The 20,174-nt window shown below is 45.3% G+C and overlaps 1 protein-coding gene and 1 long non-coding RNA gene across 4 annotated transcripts in view; one reads left to right on the forward strand and one right to left on the reverse strand.

The window, feature by feature from the left end:
- Positions 1 to 20,174, forward strand: part of SLC14A2 (solute carrier family 14 member 2) — a 495,406-nt gene that overhangs the window by 366,031 nt on the left and 109,201 nt on the right. The window lies entirely within an intron of this gene.
- The window catches only part of LOC105610529 (uncharacterized), a 31,374-nt gene that overhangs the window by 8,681 nt on the left and 2,519 nt on the right, over positions 1 to 20,174 (reverse strand). The window contains exons 2-5 of the long non-coding RNA XR_009598159.1: positions 14,069 to 14,378; positions 11,817 to 12,401; positions 11,098 to 11,181; positions 1,114 to 1,261 (exon numbers count right to left, since the gene is read on the reverse strand). This is a non-coding gene — a long non-coding RNA (uncharacterized LOC105610529). The remainder of the gene's footprint in view (positions 1 to 1,113; positions 1,262 to 11,097; positions 11,182 to 11,816; positions 12,402 to 14,068; positions 14,379 to 20,174) is intronic.

The raw sequence follows: 20,174 nt of genomic DNA on the forward strand, positions 1-20,174 counted from the left end.
GTGTGTGTACCGTGCGTGTGTGTGTACCGTGTGTGTGTGTACCGTGTGTATGTGTGTACCGTGCGTGTGTGTACCGTGCGTGTGTGTACCGTGCGTGTGTGTGTACCGTGCGTGTGTGTGTACCGTGCGTGTGTGTGTGTGTGTACCGTGCGTGTGTGTGTACCGTGTGTGTGTGTACCGTGTGTGTGTGTACCGTGCGTGTGTGTGTACCGTGCGTGTGTGTGTACCGTGCGTGTGTGTACCGTGCGTGTGTACCGTGCGTGTGTGTGTACCGTGCGTGTGTGTGTACCGTGCGTGTGTGTGTACCGTGCGTGTGTACCGTGCGTGTGTGTACCGTGCGTGTGTGTGTACCGTGCATGTGTGTGTGTGCCGTGCGTGTGTGTGTACCGTGTGTGTGTGTACCGTGCGTGTGTGTGTACCGTGCGTGTGTGTGTACCGTGCGTGTGTACCGTGCGTGTGTGTGTACCGTGTGTGTGTACCGTGCGTGTGTGTACCGTGCATGTGTGTGTGTACCGTGTGTGTGTGTGTACCGTGCGTGTGTGTGTACCGTGTGTGTGTGTACCGTGCGTGTGTGTGTACCGTGTGTGTGTGTACCGTGCGTGTGTGTGTACCGTGTGTGTGTGTACCGTGTGTGTGTGTGTACCGTGAGTGTGTACCGTGTGTGTGTGTACCGTGTGTGTGTGTGTACCGTGTGTGTGTGTACCGTGCGTGTGTGTGTGTGTGTGTGTACCGTGCGTGTGTGTACCATGTGCCTCTGTGATCCTGTATGCTTGGGCTCATGTCGTGTGCCCATGTAGAGCACGTGCAGGGAGGATGGTAAGGGACAAGCGTGAAGTCTGCAGGGAGATCGGCCTGGTGTGGTGGTGGACCAGCGTCTGTCACATGGGGGGGCCCTGAGGCCCAGGAAGGTGAGACAGCCGGGCCCTGCCTCCACAGTTGGTCAGAGATAGGACATAGAGCCACTTCAGGCCTTTAAAAACCACATCCAAGGTACTTCCCTCCACACCACACACCAGCCTGGCCCTGCTCCAGGACTGGACCAGCGTACCCTGACCTGCTTCTCCACGGAGAGCAGCCTTCCCCCCACGGAAAGATGCAGGCGAGTCTGCTGACCTCCTGCCTTCTGTGCGGGTCACGGCTGCTCTGCCCTCTTACTCTGTCTCCATTCAAAGCCACAGACGCTGGGTGCAGGCGGGGAGGTCAGTGCAGGGGATGCGCCTTCTGCTTCAGGGGCAGAGTAGTGGTGCTTGTGCGCCGCTTCCTTAAGGAAACAAAGGAGATGGGGGTCATTTCTGTCTCCGAAGGAAGAACTCTAGGTGGTTTATGTATGGTTTCAGGTGAGGAATGAGAATGTGGAATAACTCCAGTATCAGTTCAGGTTGAAAATGAGGAACTAATAGTAACTTCAGATTGCCAGCCCTGTGCTAGGCATTCAGCTGTCTCAGTTCTATAATGACAATTCTCTCACCATGCCCATTTCATAGGCAAGGAAACTGAGGCTCAGAGAATGAAGACATCTGCCCAGGCCACATAGGCAGAAGTAGCAGGCCAAGACTGCAATTCAGAGAGCCTGCTTTCAGAGCCTGTGTCTTAACCACTATGATCTACTACCTATCATGGATAAGAGTGGGATAGAGCTCTTGTAAGCTCACACCCTTGACCAAATCTTGTAAAACCTGAGACTGTATAAAAACTGTCTAAATAGAAATCTGATGGCAGCCTTCTCTCTGCTGTCATCTTTCTCGCACACACAACACAGGTCCACCTCACTGCCTCCCTGACCTGGCCAGAGGTCCTTCCCGTGACTGTCCCTGCCCCAACAATTAAGGCTCCAGCCAGTCAGGTACTGACTTCTAACTCTTGTTTAATCTCCACATGAACCTTCAATACTTGTAGCTTTTGCATCATAATATTCCACCGTATTAAAGGAAAAATCTCAGGGACAGGAGATTGTATCTCCATCATCAGATAACTGCAGGACTAGGCAGGCTGAGAATACCTCCAGCTTTGCACAGGTCAGGCTTATGAGAGGTCCTGGAGAGGGCAAAGGAGCAAGGTGAAAGGTTTTCAGAATGTGTGTGTGTGTGTGTGTGTGTGTGTGTGTGTACTTTCAAGGTATTTTCTAGTGACAGTAAAGCTGCAGCCTTTGGTGGTCGATGGAAGTCTGGTGATTAGTTTGGGGTGAATATTTGACAAGATCTGAGGCCAGCTACACTATCGCTCTATCTCATTTTACAGCTGGCATATGTGCATTGTGTGTGTGTGTGTGTGTGTGTGTGTGTGTGTGTGTGTGTGTGTGTGTACACAGCTCACAAGGAGAGAAAGAACCAGAGAATAAGCCTGACACAGGCTGAAGGATACCAGTTCCAAACTTTCTTCATAACTCTGTTTACCATTGTTCACGCCAAGAAGTAAAGACCAACGCCCCCTCCCAGACTGAAGTCATAAATCTCAGGCCTGTGGGAACAGGGCCCACCCTTCCCAGCAGAGATAGACAGAGAAGCTGGCCGGGACACACAGAGTGTGGAAATTTCCACTGGCCTGCATTTGACCTCCCTACCTCCAAGTTCTTGCATCTTAAAGGGACCCTGACTGACAGAAAGCAAGCTGGCTGGAGCACCCAGATCTCTCTGCTGGTTTTGAGGGGTTTTCCTTGAGCAGAGGGCAGCTTCTCTGTTTTATTCAAAACCTAGGATGCCTGAAAACTTGGGAAGGGGTCAGAGTGTCCCTTACATCCAGAAACTTGAGCTGATTTCCACTCTATTTTTAAAAAAGCTGAGCTGTCTGGGGTTTAGCTGGGCAATTGTACAGACGCAGGGCATGCGGGGAGGCGGGACCCCTGGGCTTCCGCTGCCCTGCCCTGAGCAAGCTGCCCACCTTCTGGGCCTCCACCTTTGCCAGTCATTTCATTGGAGAGTTGCTGGGTTCAAAGTCAAAGTGGCCAGTTACTTCAAGGGGAGATCTGTTTTTAAAAAATGTTAATAATAAAAAATAAATAAATAAACTAGGCAAGTGTAAATAATTCATGAATAACAAACACATGCCAGGGTCTTTAGGAGAGAAAAGTGAGGATGTGCAGAAGGGCAGCTGTTTCCTCAGAACCTGCCCCTCAAAATCACAGGGCTTGACCCAGACTGGTCCTTCCAGTATCTTGATGCTCCATTACCACAGCTGAGCAGCTGTTCTTATCCCCTCAGTCAGACCCTCAAGCAATGCCTGGCTCCTGCTCCTGAAAGGCAGTGGTGACTAGACCTCTCACAAAGCACCATTGATACTGCCGTCATTGCAGGCAGCCTCTTTTCTCTGTCTTACTGCTTTTTCCTCACATCCCCAGGTTCCTTCCCTTACATCCGCACTCCCAACAGGGCCTTGCCCCACCCATTCCTAATGCGTCTGTCTTCTGCATTTCGTGGCCTGTGGCTGTGGGACCGTGTGGGCGGTGAGTTCTGTGGGTGCAGCTGGCATACCACTGTCTCGTGCCTGGCGCTGTGGCTGCCCCATACGTCAGGAGCCCAGCATGGCCTTGCCTTCAGAGAGCATGCTATGTGGCTGGAGGAATAGGGTGGCTGTTAGAACTGCTGGTTAAATATTCATGGTCCTGTCCCATCACGGTGTAGGATTATACTTCGTGCTCACTGTGGAGGGTAGAGCTCCAGCCACTGAGTTGTGAGCAAAAATGTCACTTCACTTCCAAGCCAGAACATCTAGCCGCTGAGGCACGATGTCAAAAACACTCTCATCTTTGGCATGAGGACCAGCTACTTCAAGAAGTCAGCTCCTTCAAGACCCTGAGTCTCTGAAGAACAATGTTAAGCAGAGCCCACCCACTCACCCCCCATAGACCACATCAGACATTTAACATGAGCAAGAAACAAGCCTGGTTGTTTGAATCCCCAGAGATTTGAGGACCTATCCTGACTGGTACAGAGGCACATGAAGTGGAGGTCTTGGATGAGAGGAGAGTAATAAAGGGCTGGGCATGGTCATATTCTAAATGTTACAGAAACGGTGGTGAGTGCCAAATGCAGTGAAGGACGAAGTATCCTAATTTGGCATGGTCTGAGGCACTTCCAGGAGTTTGAGTAGGATTTTAATTAGGTTGATGAGAGTGGGAAGAAATGTTCATCTCCCCCAGTTCCCATAAAACTTAGGCACTTATTCTAGCCTAAATGCACTTCCAACATTTCATTAGTCAGGAGGGCATCAGGCCTCAAATGCATCCCTCATGACCCCCTGTCCCCATTCCGACTGTCTCTCAACACATGCCTTCAGTCTTCTACCTTCACTCACTCTTGCCTCCTGTCCCTCTCCTGTCCCTCTCCTGTCCCTCTCCAGTTCACCCCCCAGTGGTCAAGGGCCCTACTCTCAATGATCCGCCTTCTCTTCTCCTGCATTCATACCTCCCTCTCCACTTGTTCCTTGCCAGCAGCCAGCAAATGCTCTCAAATGCCTCTCAGTTTGAAATAAACATCACCTCTGAGCCTTGAACCAACCTCTGCTCTACTCTGCATGATTAATACACTAATTTTATACTTCCCCATTCCTTCAGAAGTCACTGTGAGCTTCTTCCTTACAAAATCAAATTCAAGATTTAGGAATCAAAAGCTCTAAAAAGCAACTCAAAGTATATTTATTCCAGACTTCATATCTCATCCCTGGTCAGTGTTAGCCACATTGCAATATATCTGGGAAATCAATATTTTATGAAATAGGGATTTCAAGAGGAAAGTTTACCTTGGCTGGCTAAATGTGGGTAATTAGGTATGTGGTAATGACAATAGACCTGATTTACTGTGAAATGCTCATGCCATTATGGTAAAATAATTTGGCTCATTAAATAACGTCTGCCAAGAGTACTGCTCCAATGCACTTATCCGCTCTCAGTGACAGTGGGAGAAAGAGCCCGGGAGAGGCAGTCAGGAACCCTGGGTTCCCAGCCCAGCCACCAGCTGACCAGCTGTGTGACCTTGAGCTTCATGTGCCTTCCTCAGGCTTCAGTTTGAAGCCCCCCCACCTCTACCCTTAATCAAGAGAGTTGGACTAAAAGCCATGCATTGGCCTTTAAAACTGCAACACTATTGGATTCTTTCTCATCTTTCTTTCTGTGCTAAATCATAGTGGTATCAAGAATGAAGAAAGAATTGGAACTCTATCAATTTGTTCCAGATACGCAGGAACAAAATACTTTTCAGCATATAGCAAGTGTGTGCCATTGAGGGGAACCAGCTGGTGAGCAATTGATCTAGGCTCGTATGTGGTTAGCACCTTTTAATAGAGAGGAAGTCTACATAGAGCTCGGCACTCTGCTCTTGTCCCAGCAACACCTCTGTTGGCTGTATGATCTTGAACTTGTCACTTAATCACTCTGGGCTGCCTTTTGGCTCGAAAATTCCATGACATCTTACATGTTCTTGAAAACCCCATCTGCAATCTCCCCAGACTCTCACTTCGCCCTCATCTTGAAATGAAGCTTTTCTTGGAATATGTAGTTAGCCCTTAACCTAAATAGTGGACCCTAAAGCACCACGGCAGAGGTTCTTCCTCTCATCTCCCAAACCAGATGACCTGGGCCACTTCCTACTCTCAGCCCCATACCCTGTTGTTGCAGGTGCTTACTTGCCAAGTCACATCTGATTCTTTTGTGACCCCATGGACTATAGTCTGCATGCCAGGCTCTTCTGCCCAAGAATACTAGAGTGGGTTGCCACGTCCTTTTCCAGATCTTCCTGACCCAGGGATCGAACCTGCATCTCCTGCACTGGCAGGCAGATATTTTAATAGAGCCATCAAGGAAGCCCCACTCATGCCTACATGTCCCCAAATACTGGGGTCTGACAGTCACAGGAGATTAAGAGAGCAGTTAAGAGGATTCATACCTTTCAAACACTGAATCTGCTGTTTTCTAGCACACAGTACATTAGTAACTTGGAATTATAAAATTCTTGTAAAAAGTAATCATCCTTCTGAGTTCATTCCCTGGTTAATGAACTAGATCGCACATGCCAGGCCAAAGAGTTTGCCTGCTGCAACTAAGACCCGGCACATCCAAATAAGTAAATAAACACTTTAAAAAAATAGCCATATTTACATAGTGTTGAAGTCTGCAAACAGTGTGACTACATCATTTTATTGGATCCTCATGAGACTCTCCTGAAACCTTTGGTGTATTCCATGGAAGACTAGGGGCCTGGGTCTCCTAGAGCACTGTGTGACCTCAGATAATAATGTTTCCTTGTTTCTATATTAAATAAACACAGATAAATTAAGGAGTTTATCATGTGTCTCTCCACTAGAGTAGAAACAACAGGAGACCAGGGTCTTTTTATTGTTGTTGCTCTTTGCTGAGTCCTAAGTGCCATGCATAGAGTAGGTGCTCAATAAAATTTCGATGAATGAATGAAGGCACTTTGTATATGACATTTTAAGCTAAAATTTTAGACTTTGGGGAAATGGTGTCATTAAAGACACAGCAACTGACAAACAACTAATATCAAAAATATACAAGCAACTCCTGAAGCTCAATTCCAGAAAAACAAACGACCCAATCAAAAAATGGGCCAAAGAACTAAATAGACATTTCTCTAAAGAAGACATATAGATGGCTAACAAACACATGAAAAGATGTTCAACATCACTCATTATCAGAGAAATGCAAATCAAAACCACAATGAGGTACCATTTCACGCCAGTCAGAATGGCTGCTATCCAAAAGTCTACAAGCAATAAATGCTGGAGAGGGTGTGGAGAAAAGGGAATCCTCTTACACTGTTGGTGGGAATGCAAACTAGTACAGCCACTATGGAGAACAGTGTGGAGATTCCTTTAAAAACTGGAAATAGAACTGCTTTATGACCCAGCAATCCCACTGCTGGGCATACACACCAAGGAAGCCAGAATTGAAAGAGACACGTGTACCCCAATGTTCATCGCAGCACTGTTTACAACAGCCAGGACATGGAAGCAACCTAGATGTCCATCAGCAGATGAATGGATAAGAAAGCTTGGGTATATACACACAATGGAGTATTACTAGGCCATTAAAAAGAATACATTTGAATCAGTTCTAATGAGGTGGATAAAACTGGAGCCGATTATACAGAGTGAAGTAAGCCAGAAAGAAAAACACCAATACAGTATACTAACGCATATATATGGAATTTAGAAAGATGGTAACGATAACCCTATACGCGAGACAGCAAAAGAGACACAGATGTATAGAACAGTCTTTTGGACTCTGTGGGAGAGGGAGAGGAGAGGGTGGGATGATTTGGGAGAATGGCATTGAAACATGTATAATATCATATAAGAAATGAATCTCCAGTCTAGGTTCGATGCAGGATACAGGATGCTTGGGGTTGGTGCACTGGGATGACCCAGAGGGATGGTAAGGGAAGGGAAGGGGGAGGGGAGTTCAGGATGGGGAACACGTGTACACCCGTGGAGGATTCATGTTGATGTATGGCAAAACCAATACAATATTGTAAAGTAATTAGCCTCTAATTAAAATAAATAAATTTAAATTTTAAAAAAAGACACAGCACCTTAAGCTCCAACCCTAAACTCCTTGAAGTTCGTTAGTTCATTTGCCCTGAAGACTGGATATTAGGATATGATCTACCCCCTCTTTACAGAGGAGGAAGCAGAGCTCCATGAACGAAAATCATGCTCAAGGATAGACAATCCAGAAGGAATAGAAGCCAGGACTAGAACACCTATCAACTTGACAGTCATTTACTTAATAAATTCTGTGTGCTGAGAATTGAGTATGTTGCACTTTTAAACACAAGGAAGCCACAAGAGACTTCTGTTCCCAGCTGGCTTTCTTCCTGGCAGCCCTGTTCTTTTTTCTTTTAACAGTTGTCAATATCCAGGCCTGGGCTGGAGGTTCCTTCCTTCAAGATGTTATGTCACAAAGTCTCCCATTTTTCCTTACAAGTCCTAAAAACAGGCTTGCCATCCATTTTCAATTCCAAAGATTTACTGGTAGTTTCTACGGGACTACAGAGAGGAGGACAAACAAGTAAACGTGAGAGATATGAAGTCTGAGAAATTAGACAACACTTTTACAATTACGGTTCTGATCTGTAGCCTCTGACTCCTTGTTGGGCATTATGCGGAGGTCGTCAGATGCCTATACCACTATGCCTATACCAGCAGTCCTCTCCACTGCTCCACTGCACCTTCTGTTTTCTTTCCTGGGTCCATATTTTTTAATATGCCCGCCAAGATCACTCATATCTGCCACACTCCTCAGCCTGCCAAGACCATGGCAATCTGCTTCATTATTTGAAAAGCCACCAAAACTCAGAGACGACTGATGTCTGAAACAACAGAAACACTTCCTTGTTGAGCAGAATATATCACAAATTGTTGGGTTGATTGAATACTATCTGTAATAGAACGACTTGGGGAGCTTTTAAAAGATAACAGTGCATGGGCCCAAGCGGGACAAGTTAACTCAAAATCTCTGGGGTAGAATCCACATGCTGTTTTTTGGCTGTGCCACATGGCTTATGGGATCTCAGTTCCCCAACCAGACCAAGGCAATGAAAACCCAGAATCAAGACCAATAGGCTATCAGGGAACTCCCCTGGTATATGGTCTGGATATGGATTTTTTTAAAGCCCCCATGTTATTCCACTATGTAGCCAAGATTGAGAACCACTGCTGTGATGAACTTGCTCCCTTTCCTCTGGGGTATCTGAAACTGTGGTTAGGCTAGTCTTTAAAACTATTGGGAATTAATTAACATGTGTATCTAGGCCAATTCCATGGAGCTAGCCAAGGCAGTTCCCAAGACAAGCTTCAAGGGTTCAGTCCTCAGACTCTGTCTTCTTCCCTGAAAGTATGTGATAAGATGTCCCCAACATATCACCAACCAAATATCCCACTGATCCTAGAAAAATCTAAAATATGACCAGTGACCTATTCTGCCAGTTTTCTCACTCAGAGTTTCCAGATTCCTTTCCCATCATCAAGACCCTTGGCCCCAAAATCCTTTTCAAACTTTTTTTCACAACATCCCTCAACATTGCTCCAATCACTGGTAGATGGCCCTATCTCCATCCCCCATTTTAGTTTGTATATTTAATCCTGGCATTCATGCACCAGACTAATCAAAAGTGCCCTTCTCCACTATCTGTCTCTCCACAGCTTATCTTTAAGACCCAACTCAAAACCCACATTTTATATGCAGCATTCTGTGTGACCATGCCAACTTTCAGAAGCTCCTTCCTCTTCTAAGCTTATTGTCCAACATATGTACCATTTATTCCAACACCTCAAATACACTATACAGCCAAGTGAGTGTGCACTCCCCAATGGGCTGTAACACCTACATATGGTAGAAACCAAGGTTCCTTGATTGTGCAATCCAGTGTAGAATATTGAGAATCTGGGTTCCCTTGAGAATTCTGGGGATTTTAGAAAGAATCCTGCAAGAGTGTGCATGCAATGAACTATTTGATCTTTAAAAATCCTGTGAAGTAAATATCATTGTTATTTTCACCACGTTGCCAGTACAAAAAACTAAAATGAGAATAGGCTATCTTTATCCCCAAAGACACTAAGACAGACAGCAAAGCTGGCATGAGGAAATTAAGACTTAGAGTGAGTCACACAGGCTTTTAATAAAAGAGGCAGAGCCAAAATTCAGAGTCTCCACTGCCAGCTCAGTGTTTTTTTTTTCAACTAATAGTTGTTCAGTCGCCAAGTTGTGTCCAACTCTTTGCGACCCCATAGACTGCAGCACATTAGGCCTCCCTATCCCTCACCATCTCTCAGAGTTTGCCAAGTTCTTGCCCACTGAATTGGTGATGCCATTCAGCCATCTCATCCTTTGTCACCCTCTTTTCCTTCTGCCTTCAATCCTTCCCAGCATCAGGGTTTTTTCCAGTGAGTTGGCTGTTCACATCAAGTGGCCAAAATATTGGAGCTTCAGGTTTAGCATCAGTCCTTCCAATGAGTATTCAGGATTGATTTCCTTTAAGATCAGCTGGTTCGATCTCCCTGCTGTTCAAGGGATTCTCAAAAGTCTTCTCCAGCACCACATTTTGAATGCATCAGTTCTTTAGCATTCTGCCTTCTTTACGGTCCAGCTCTCATATCTGTACATGACTACTGGAAAAGCCATAGCTTTGACTCGACAGACTTGGTCAGCAAAGTGATGTCTCTGCTTTGCAATACACTGCCTAGGTTTGTCATAGCTTCCTTCCAAGAAGCAATCGTCTTCTAATTTCATGGCTGCAGTCACCATCTGCAGCAATTTTAGAGCCCACAAAGAGGAAATATGTCATTGCTTCCAACTTTTCCCCCTCTATTAGCCATGATGTGATGGGACCAGATGCCATGATTTTAGTTTTTTAATATTGAGTTTTAAGCCAGCTTTTTCACTTTCTTCTTTCCCCCTTGTCAAGAGGCTATTTAGTTCCTCTTTGCTTTCTGCCATTAGAGTGGTATCCATTTCTTCTAAGGGATTCTTGCCCACAGTAGTATATATAATGATCATCTGAATTAAATTCACCTTTAGTTCATTGATTCCTAAGATGTTGATGTTTACTCTTGCCATCTCCTGCAAGAGTAAATTGACCAAGTCCAATTTACCTTGATTTATGGACCTGACATTCCAGGATCCTATGCAAATTCTTTTACAGCAATTCTTTACAGCACTGGATTTTACTTTCATCACCAGATATATCCACAGCTGAGTGTTGTTTCCACTTTGGCCTGGCCACTTCATTGTTTCTGGAGTTACTAGTAATTTTCCTCCACTCTTCCTCTGTGGCATACTGGACACCTTCTGACCTGGGGGTGGAGGGAGCTCCTTTTTCAGTGTGATATCTTTTTGCCTTTTTATACAGTTCTTGGGGTTCTCATGGGAAGAATATTGGATATCCATTTCCTCCTCCACTGGACCACATTTTGTCAGAACTCTCCACTGCGACCCATCCATGTTGGGTGGCCCTACCAGGCATGGCCCATAGCTTCACTGAGTTACGTAAATCCCTTTAGCATGACAAGGAAGTGATCCATGAAGGGGTCAACTAATAAAGTGGTTCTCAAACTTTAGCATACATAAAAATCACCTGAAGGGCTTACTCAAATAGTAGATCAAGGTGATGTTGATGGTACTGGTCCAGGGGTCACCCTTTCAAGAACAACTGTTCTTATATAACATATTTTCTAAAAGAAAAAAAAAGATAGAAATAGGGATTCTGTTAGAAATATAAGCCAAAGTCATGTGGAAATAATAAGAAATAATAAATTACTGAGCCTATTTATTTCAACATACGCTTGTCTATGAGAGTAATTTGTTATAAATTGCAAATAAAAACTCAAATTTGTAATAAAGAAATCATTCTCATTAAGACTTCAAGTCAAAATATCAATATGTTTAAAAAGGTTGAAATAAATCCCAGCATGATAGATACATAATGGAATAGAAATAAACTAGTGGAATGATAAAAAATGGCAAGGAGAGAATGGAAGCCAGACTATCCAAGCTCTTTGCAGATTCCTTTATGTGGGAGGGAGGTTTGTGGCTAACCAACTGATTGCTCCATCAATCTGCTTATTACTTAATCGACAGATCTTTGCCGCATATCAACTCTTTATCATTATCCTCTGCTGACCAATGAGTGGAATGTGAAAGTGACCAAACAGAGAGTTCCCACTCATGAGAAATAGGCCATGCAGCCTCAGATACAAAATCTATAACTAAGAAGCTTTGAAGAGCTTGTAGAAATGCCAGAGTTTTACTGATGAGTCATTCAATGAAGGAATTAATGGATAAACAAAGTTTAAGAAGTTCAACTTACACTAGATCTTTAAAAATGGGTAGGATTTGAATCAGAGAAGGCAATGGTACCCCACTCCAGTACTCTTGCCTGGAGAATCCCACGGACGGAGGAGCCTGGTAGGCTGCAGTCCATGGGGTCACGAAGAGTTGGACGCGACTTCACTTTCACTTTTCCCTTTCATGAATTGGAGAAGGAAATGGCAACCCACTCCAGTGTTCTTGCCTGGAGAATCCCAGGAATGGGGGAACCTGGTAGGCTGCCATCTATGGGGTTGCACAGAGTCGGACACAACTGAAGCAACTTAGTAGCAGCAGCAGCAGCAGCAGCAGGATTTGAATGGGTGAAGAACAAGAGGAACGGTATTTGTGAAAGAAGGTGTTGTGAGTAAACTGAGAGCAAGGAACATGCTCACCCGTGTGTGTGTGTGTGTGGTAGAGGAGGGTAGGGAGAAGTAGTGAAGTTTTTACTAGCACACAGAAGGCCCATGGAGGCAAAAAGGACAGTTGTAGAAGGTAGGTTTAAGACAGCAGACCTAACCCAGAATGTTCCACAGATCTTCAGGGCTCTTCCCGTAAAGGAGAGGAGCCATGGCTGACTCTTGAGCTGAGAAGACATGTGAGAGATATTCAAGTTGAAAGCAATACCATCACACAAATATCATCCTACCCTCAAGGGAGAAGGCTAGTCAAAGGCCAAGCTCACTGTGGTCAACACAACAAACCAAAGTCACGCTCTGTCTCTGCCCTTTGCTCATGCCCTCTCCTAACATTTGCAGGGTGGGGCAAGAGTGCACATGAAGGCCCATATACATATGCCATATGGCTACATAGGCAAGAGTGAGAAATCAATATAACAAATGCAAATTAAATATGTCCTCTCCTCCTCCCTCCAAATATATATTTATATCAACCTGGAAAACCAAGTTTGAATTTAGAATACTCAGTTTTCTGTACCAGAGCCTGGGAAGGTATAGGGTCTGGGGTCTAGCCAATACCACTTTCTTCTTTCCACCCTTGGCTTTGTCCACATTTTAAGGTCCTTGTGCACATGCACGTGAACATGCCAGACCATGTGTCCCATCTCCCCCTCCTATTAATAGCCACCACCAGTCCAACCCTCAAGTCTTGGGGTACACACAGCACCTGGTCTGTTTTCAGATGAATGAACCAAAGAGGAAGCCCATGCAGCCCCTGGGAGTGGGCTTGGAACCATTTAGTCAGGAAATCACAGACCCCAGATACCCAGGGTGAAGCCTAGACAGTCAGCTACTGTGAGCATGTCTTTGTGGTCCCATAGGTTTCTTGCCCAGGTGGAAGGTGGCTGGGAGAGGGGCAGAGTAGGGAGCCTGGATCAAAGCCTCCTCTTGCCTGGGTCTAAAGGTGATTCAGGCTCTGAGCTAATGTGGGTTTGATTTCTACTGTTACATTCCACAGCCAATCCATCTCCTCCTCCCTTCACACTCCTGTCATTCTCTCTGTGCTAGAAGTTTCTCCCTTCCAGCTAATGAAGGAAGGGTCACCAAATCATAATGCCAGCCTGGGCTCTCAGAGCCACTCTTTGATGGAGAGCTCAGTCTACGGGGAGCCAAGCCAAACAAAGCATCCTGCAGGGGTCTCACCTGCAGCGATTGTAGCCCATCACTCATAAGCCCCCCTCCCTACAGTCCAGACGTCCGCAGATCAAGGGTTTCAGAAGCCCATCTCATCACTTCCTTTTTAATCTCCACGTTAGCACTTGTGCCCTCTTCAAGTGCTCCAAGGTAATTTTAAAGAATATCTCATTTTGCTTTCATTTTGCTTTGGCTTGGCCTTCCCATAAATCAGGGCTGGGGCAGAACTTGAGAGGACTAGGCTAATCAAGACTTCAATCTTGAGAAATGTTTAAATATAAATCAAAAGACTTGAAGGCTTTCCAGATCCTCAATTTTCTTTGAAAGCCTGGTTTGTCTCGTTTTTATTTTCTCCCCTGTTCTTTTTTTTCTGATTGGCCATGCTGAGCTCTGTATTTCATCCTGGTGCCCCTAGAAATATTTCTAAATAGTTTTAGATGTTTTCTTTAAGGCATTGCACCAAGCGATACAAGAGGGCTATTACTAACTGCCCTGGGGTGGCGGGTAGGGTCAGTCTACAGAATCTTGCTAGAACTAGAGGCATTTCAAACTTCAGGAATTAAATGATCCTAAGAGGCATGAACAGTGATTCAACAGCCAGAGGGAACAGAAATGAAATCAACAGAACCATGACTTTGGTCATCCCTCCTGTTTCAGATACCTTTGACTGTAACAAGCCATCCAAACTTCGCGATACAAAGTAATAAGTCATTCATTATAATTATCTCACAGTTCTGGGGATTCACTGGCAATTCTTGCTAGGTGTCTTCCATGAGGTTGCAATCAGAAGATGGCTGGAGCAGGGGTCTTCTCAAAGGATCCCACACATATCCAGCACTTGGGTTAAAAAGGCTCCAACATCACCTGGGGCTCCTTGAGCAGCTCCTTCCTCCTCTGTGTCATCTCTACATGTGGCCCCTCCTGTACGGTGGCTTCAGTATGCCCAGTCTTCTTACATGGTCTTTTAAAATCTAGGTTTTATAGTTATTGAGGTGTAGTGAGATCAGGAGACATTTTCCACTGAAAAGACAGTTTAGTAAATTCACAGATCCCAAGAGAAGGAGGCATACTGCACCACAGAGAGTCACGAGCGGAAGCACCAGGATCAGTTAGGGGGTGGAGTAGGGTGGAATGTAGGTGAGAACCTTTATTGCATTTCTGTGGGAGGAAATGGTGGAGCAGAGGATGCAGGCTTAAGACTGGCTAGTTTAAATAATCTCATCAGGCTCACAGGCATGCAAGCTATCCCTAGTTGTCTGGTATCTGGCCCTGAGATGATCAGAGCAGATGAATAATGGCCCAGAATGTGAAAGCCCAATATAGGAGGGGACTGGGGACATGGACTCTATCTGTATCAGCTAGTTTGCGTAAGAAGGATGTGCTCCCAGGTGAGTTCCTTGCTGTCTCTAGGAATTAGCTAATTTTGGAGGGAACGTCCCTTTGGGGTTAGCAAAGCATTAAAATAGCAAAGCAATAAGATACAGAAAATAGAAAATAGGGTTGATACACATGGTGGCTCAGCGCTCCAAACGTGCAAATCCAAAGCTACAGACAGCTAGGCAGAAGCTATACTGCCTTTTCTGAGCTAGCTTCAAAAGTCAAGCAGTCTGTTTAGTTCTTTGGCCCATTTTTTGATTGGGTTGTAATTTAAATTTTTTAAAAAAATAAAAATTAAAAAAAAAGTCAAGCAGTATCACTTGTCCTTTTCTATGTATAAGAAGCAAGTTACAAACACTAGCCCATAATCAAGAGGAAGAGAATAAGCTTTGCCATTCTTAAAATTTATTTTTTATTGAAGTATAGTTTGTTTGCAATGTTGTGTTAATTTCTGGAGTACATACATGTGTATATATATCTGAATCACTTTGTTTTCTTTCCCATTGTGGTGTGTTACAGGCTACTGAATACAGTTCCCTGTGCTATACAGTAGGACCTCGTTGTTTATTGACTCTATGTGTAATGGCTTGCCTCTGCTAACCTCACGTTCCCAATCCAGCCCTCCTCCACCTCCCCTCCCCTTGGCAACCACAAGTCTGTTCTTTATTTCTGTGAGTCTGTTCCTGTTTCATAAATAAGTTCATCTGTATTACAGTTTAGATTCCACATATGAATGGTATTAAATGGTATTCGTCTTTCTCTTTTTTACTTTTCTCACTTTGTATAACATTCTCTGGGCTCATTCATGTCGCTGCAAACGGCCTTATTCATTCCTTTTTATGGCTGAGTAATAGTCATATATGTATAGACATGGCACATGTATGTGTGTATGTATACACACACATATATGCATATGCACATTTACATATACTATGTCTCCTTTACCCGCCCATCTGTCAATAGACATTTAGGTTGCTTCCGCGTCTTGCCTATTGTAAATAATGCTTAATGACCAAAGACTCAGATGTCAGGCATGACACCATAAAACTCCTAGAAGAGAAAGTTGGCAAGACATTCTCTGACGTAAATCATACCAATGTTTTCTTAGGTCAGTTTCCCAAGGCAATAGGATAAAAGCAAAAATAAACAAATGAGACTTAATCAAACTTAAAGGCTTTGGCATAGCAAAGGAAACCATAAATAAAACAAAAAGACAACCTACAGACTGGAAGAAAATATTTGCAAACAAGAGCTACCTTTTGATGGAAGGATTGCCAAAGAACTGGGGAACATGTTTAAAACTAACATATTTCCCATAATAGTCTCCATAGTATTAATGGCTAACAGGCCCTTTTCCCCATTCCATGCAATCCAGAAGTCAGAGCCTTAAAAGCTATGAAATCCGATTTTCCCTGTCTGTGAGCATCACGCTTCCCCAACCACAGAGCTAGGCCAATGGCTGTGATTAGAATAATCTTCAGGACTTCCTTAAGAAGGAGTCCAGGAGAGGAACTGTGATCCCAATGCTGTGAGTTATAGGAACCTGACACCGTGAAGTTCATCAGGCGCTCAGTGTACAAGTATCAACTCTCCCAGTAGACAGTCAACCGTAGGATGACATCAAGAAAAGAGGAAGCCAGCTCTGCCCTTCAGGAACATGCACTCAAGAGTAGGAGAAAAATCATGAAACACTTATTGCAGGACAGGAAGTTCAGATATAAGATAAACTAGTCTTTGAAGGTTTCATGGAAGACATGGGTCTTAAAGGACTTCTCTGACACTGTCCCACCTCCATGGTTAACTCGCTCCCTTCCAAGGCGGCCCCTTTAACCCTTCCAACAGCCCCTTTAACTCTGTAAACCAAACCTCCTGAACTGTCCCACAAAAAATAATGCTCCTTCCCTCCCTGGAGCTATATAATTTTCCTCCCTAAAAAGGCTCTTTCTCTCCTTCACTCATTAACATCTTATCCAGCTTTTCAATCCACCTTTTCCATGACCCCTGTTCTGAATACCCTCAGTCAACCACTACCATAGCTACCGCACTCTGAGGATCCAGAACATCTACCACAAAGCTCAACATGTGTCACTATTTTAATACTGTTCATCATCATTTCAGGTTTGATCTGTTTTTCTCCCACTAGATTGAGGTTATTGCCAACCATAAACCACGTATTCTGCTTGCCCTGAATGCCACCAACTGTCTCAAAGCCAAGTTTAAGTATCTGATATATACACTGGACCATAATGTAAATAAACAGTGTATTTAGGGCCCTGGACCAGCTTCAATAGAAAGAGTGTTCTATTGACTAGTTTTCCATATTGGGACTCCATATGATTTTACTTGAAGGAAGGACTCTGTGATCAACCAATTATTGAAAACCATTGTGGAAACAGCACTGAATTAGGAACTGGAGTTTTGGATCATCAAGCCTCCTCACCTATAACTGCCATTCCTGTCCTACTTCTCTCACAGGGAGTGTTATCAATTAGCTAGCGCTACATAATAAACCACCCCAAACTTATAGGCATAAAAAAACAATTCAGCTCACAAACTGAAGATTGCCGTGGGTCTAGATTGCTCATGGGTCTGCTAGCATGTGGAAAGTTGGCTTTGGTGGGCTTGTTCATGTGGCAGAGGTCTTCACTAGGATGAATCAGGTGGCTCAGTTCTGCTTCATGCGACCTCTTAATCTCTAGAAAACCAGCCTACACTTATCCCATGAAAGTCACTAGAGTCCAACAGAGCAAGAAGAAGCTGCAAGGCATTTGGTGGCCTAAACTCATATTTAGCATGATGTCACTTCCAAAAGTCCTACTGGCCAAAGCAAGTCATGAGGCCAACACAGATCCCAGGGATAAGGAAGTGGAGTCTGCCACTGTAGGAAGAGCTGCAAAGGCTCTTTATAGAGGGCACATGTCCAGAGAGAGATGGAAAATTAGAGCCATTTTTGCAATCAACCTCATGGAGGTTACGAAGATCAAGTGAGATCGCACATACGGAGGTCTTTGAAAAAAATATACAACTTTATGCAAGGGATAAACATATTCATGGGAGTTTCCTTTTTCTTACTAATGGGTTGGCATGGTAGTGATGATCTAAGACACATTCAGGTGTTCACATTGACAAGGATGTTTACACAGTAGGGAAATTACTTCCCCCTCCATACATGGTTTTCTAAGTTATGGTTATTTTCAAATGTTTTAAAATTATGTCTCCTTCAAATAGAAAGGGGGAAAACCAGCTTTCATGGTTGCAGGTTTGCTGTTGCTCAGTATATGTCATTGCCATGCCTGCCGCTTCCACGTCAGCAGCGTGGAAGCAAGGGACTTACCCATTCATTCACTAGGCATGGGCCAGGCACCAACTCCACCAGGCCTGCCACAGGCTCTAGAGCTACAAGGACAAATAAGACTCACCCCTGCCCTCAAGGTGCTTATGGATTAGTGGGGGAAACACTGTGCAAAGTACCAGAAGTATAAACTGAAGCTTGTAGGAAATATAAAAAGGAGCAACTAATTTTGCTTGGGGGGAACCAGGAAAATCTTGGTAGCGAAAGGAAACTGGATGTCAGGGAGAGAACATGTGGACCACGTGGAGGGCTGATGGAGGGAGGAGCATGTACAGAAGTATGGAGCTGTGAAAGGAGATGGTGAGCTTGCAGAGCCCTGAGGTGTGTCCCGAAACCAGAGTGTGTAATGTGTAAGACAGCATCTTGGAATATTAATGCTGGGGAATAGATTGTGGTGGAGTATGAAGAGGTCACAATACCTCAATCTTTAGGCAGAGCCATGAGATCAGAACTGGAAGACGTCTGCTGGCAACAGGGAGGCGTTCAGTCATGTAGGAAACCAGACAACATGAGCCAGAGTCACAGCAGAGCCAGGAGGGGACAAAGTGTTCATGAAGGGTCATCCTTCTGCCCTGGGCAGGGAGGGTAGAGCTGGGTGTGGCGGGGGGGTGGGGGGTGGTGATGAAAAGATCAGCGACTGTTTGAATGGGCACTATGGCAATAAGGAAGGGAGCTGAAAAGAGAGGGCAGGAGGGCTAGGGGCCCAGAGGGTCAGCCACCTGATAGACATGGGCCACGAGTGTGCCAACATCCCCAAAGAGCCCTGTACCGCAAGGCAGGCCTGCAGGGCTGAAGGACAGGCATGGGCTGACAGGGGAGCAAGGGGTCCAGGGTCCTCAAGGGAGACACCCTGGGATGAGCCAGCTCAGGATCCAAGCTAAGTAGAGAGGCCATAGCGCAGAGCCCCGGGCAGCAGGGGGCTAAGAGAGGGAGCTGATAAGCAGCACTTGTAAGGGGCAGGCTTCACAAGAGGAAGGAGAGCCAGGGACTGAAAGAGTAGAGAGAATTAACACACCACTCATGGCTCAGCTGGTAAAGAATCCGCCTGCAATGCAGGAGACCTGGGTTGGGAAGATCCCCTGGGGAAGGGAAAGGCTACCTACTCCAGTAATCTGGCCTAGAGAATGCCACGGACTGAATAGGCTATGGGGTCACAAAGAATCAGACATGACGGAGCGACTTTCACATTCACTTTCCTGGTGGTGGCCAGAAGCCACACCAGCACCTGCTCTGAGTCAGAGAGACCAAGTTTGAACTCTGGCTCTGCCGTACACCTGGGGCAAGTGGTACATCTTCTCTTAGACTCAGTTCCGCTAATAGACTGGTGGAGAAGGGCTCGGCACCAAAGCAGTCAGTGTGGGCCTCTGCACCCTGCCCTAGCCTCCTTAGACCTTATCCAGTCTAAGGTCCAAGTAGCACAAAGAGAACCATGGTCTGAGCTGCTCCTGTCCTCCAGAGAAGCTGCAATCATTTTCACATCTGTCTGCAGAATAAGCAACCCTTTTGCAAGCACCTCTGAGGGGTCCTCTGGCACCCACAGCCCAGGACCAATGGGACAGCTCTACTTAGAAACTTCCTTCCTCCCTGAGATCTCTGCCCGCTTCTGCGTGTCTGCAGACTCCTCCCACCTTCCAGCTCCATTAAGCCAGCATCTACCATCAGACAGCCCCTGACATGTTTGAAAACAGCTTCTGTGACTGCCACCACCCCGAGTCTTCCCTTCTTTTTTAACTAATCATGCTCGGTTCCAGACAGACCGATGTCCAAGTTTTCCTGTTTGTATGTTTATCACACTGACGGTCCAGAGATCGAGGCCTGGGAGGGGCACCTCAGTTCTACCTACTTCCTGGTCCTTCAAATCCTGTTTTCTATTGTCCATTTTGATTCTCCAAAAAAGTCTCTGTGAAGGAGGACAGGGAATATTATTCCCATCTTACAGACAAAGCAGGTAAGGTGCCAACGAGCTGGAAACTTGTCCTGGCGTTTATTTGCCAGCCAGCAGGCATCTCCTCCTGCCCCCTCTCTCTACAAGGTCCAC

The sequence above is a fragment of the Ovis aries genome, chromosome 23 (genome assembly GCF_016772045.2).
Source record: "Ovis aries strain OAR_USU_Benz2616 breed Rambouillet chromosome 23, ARS-UI_Ramb_v3.0, whole genome shotgun sequence".
NCBI lineage: Eukaryota > Metazoa > Chordata > Mammalia > Artiodactyla > Bovidae > Ovis > Ovis aries.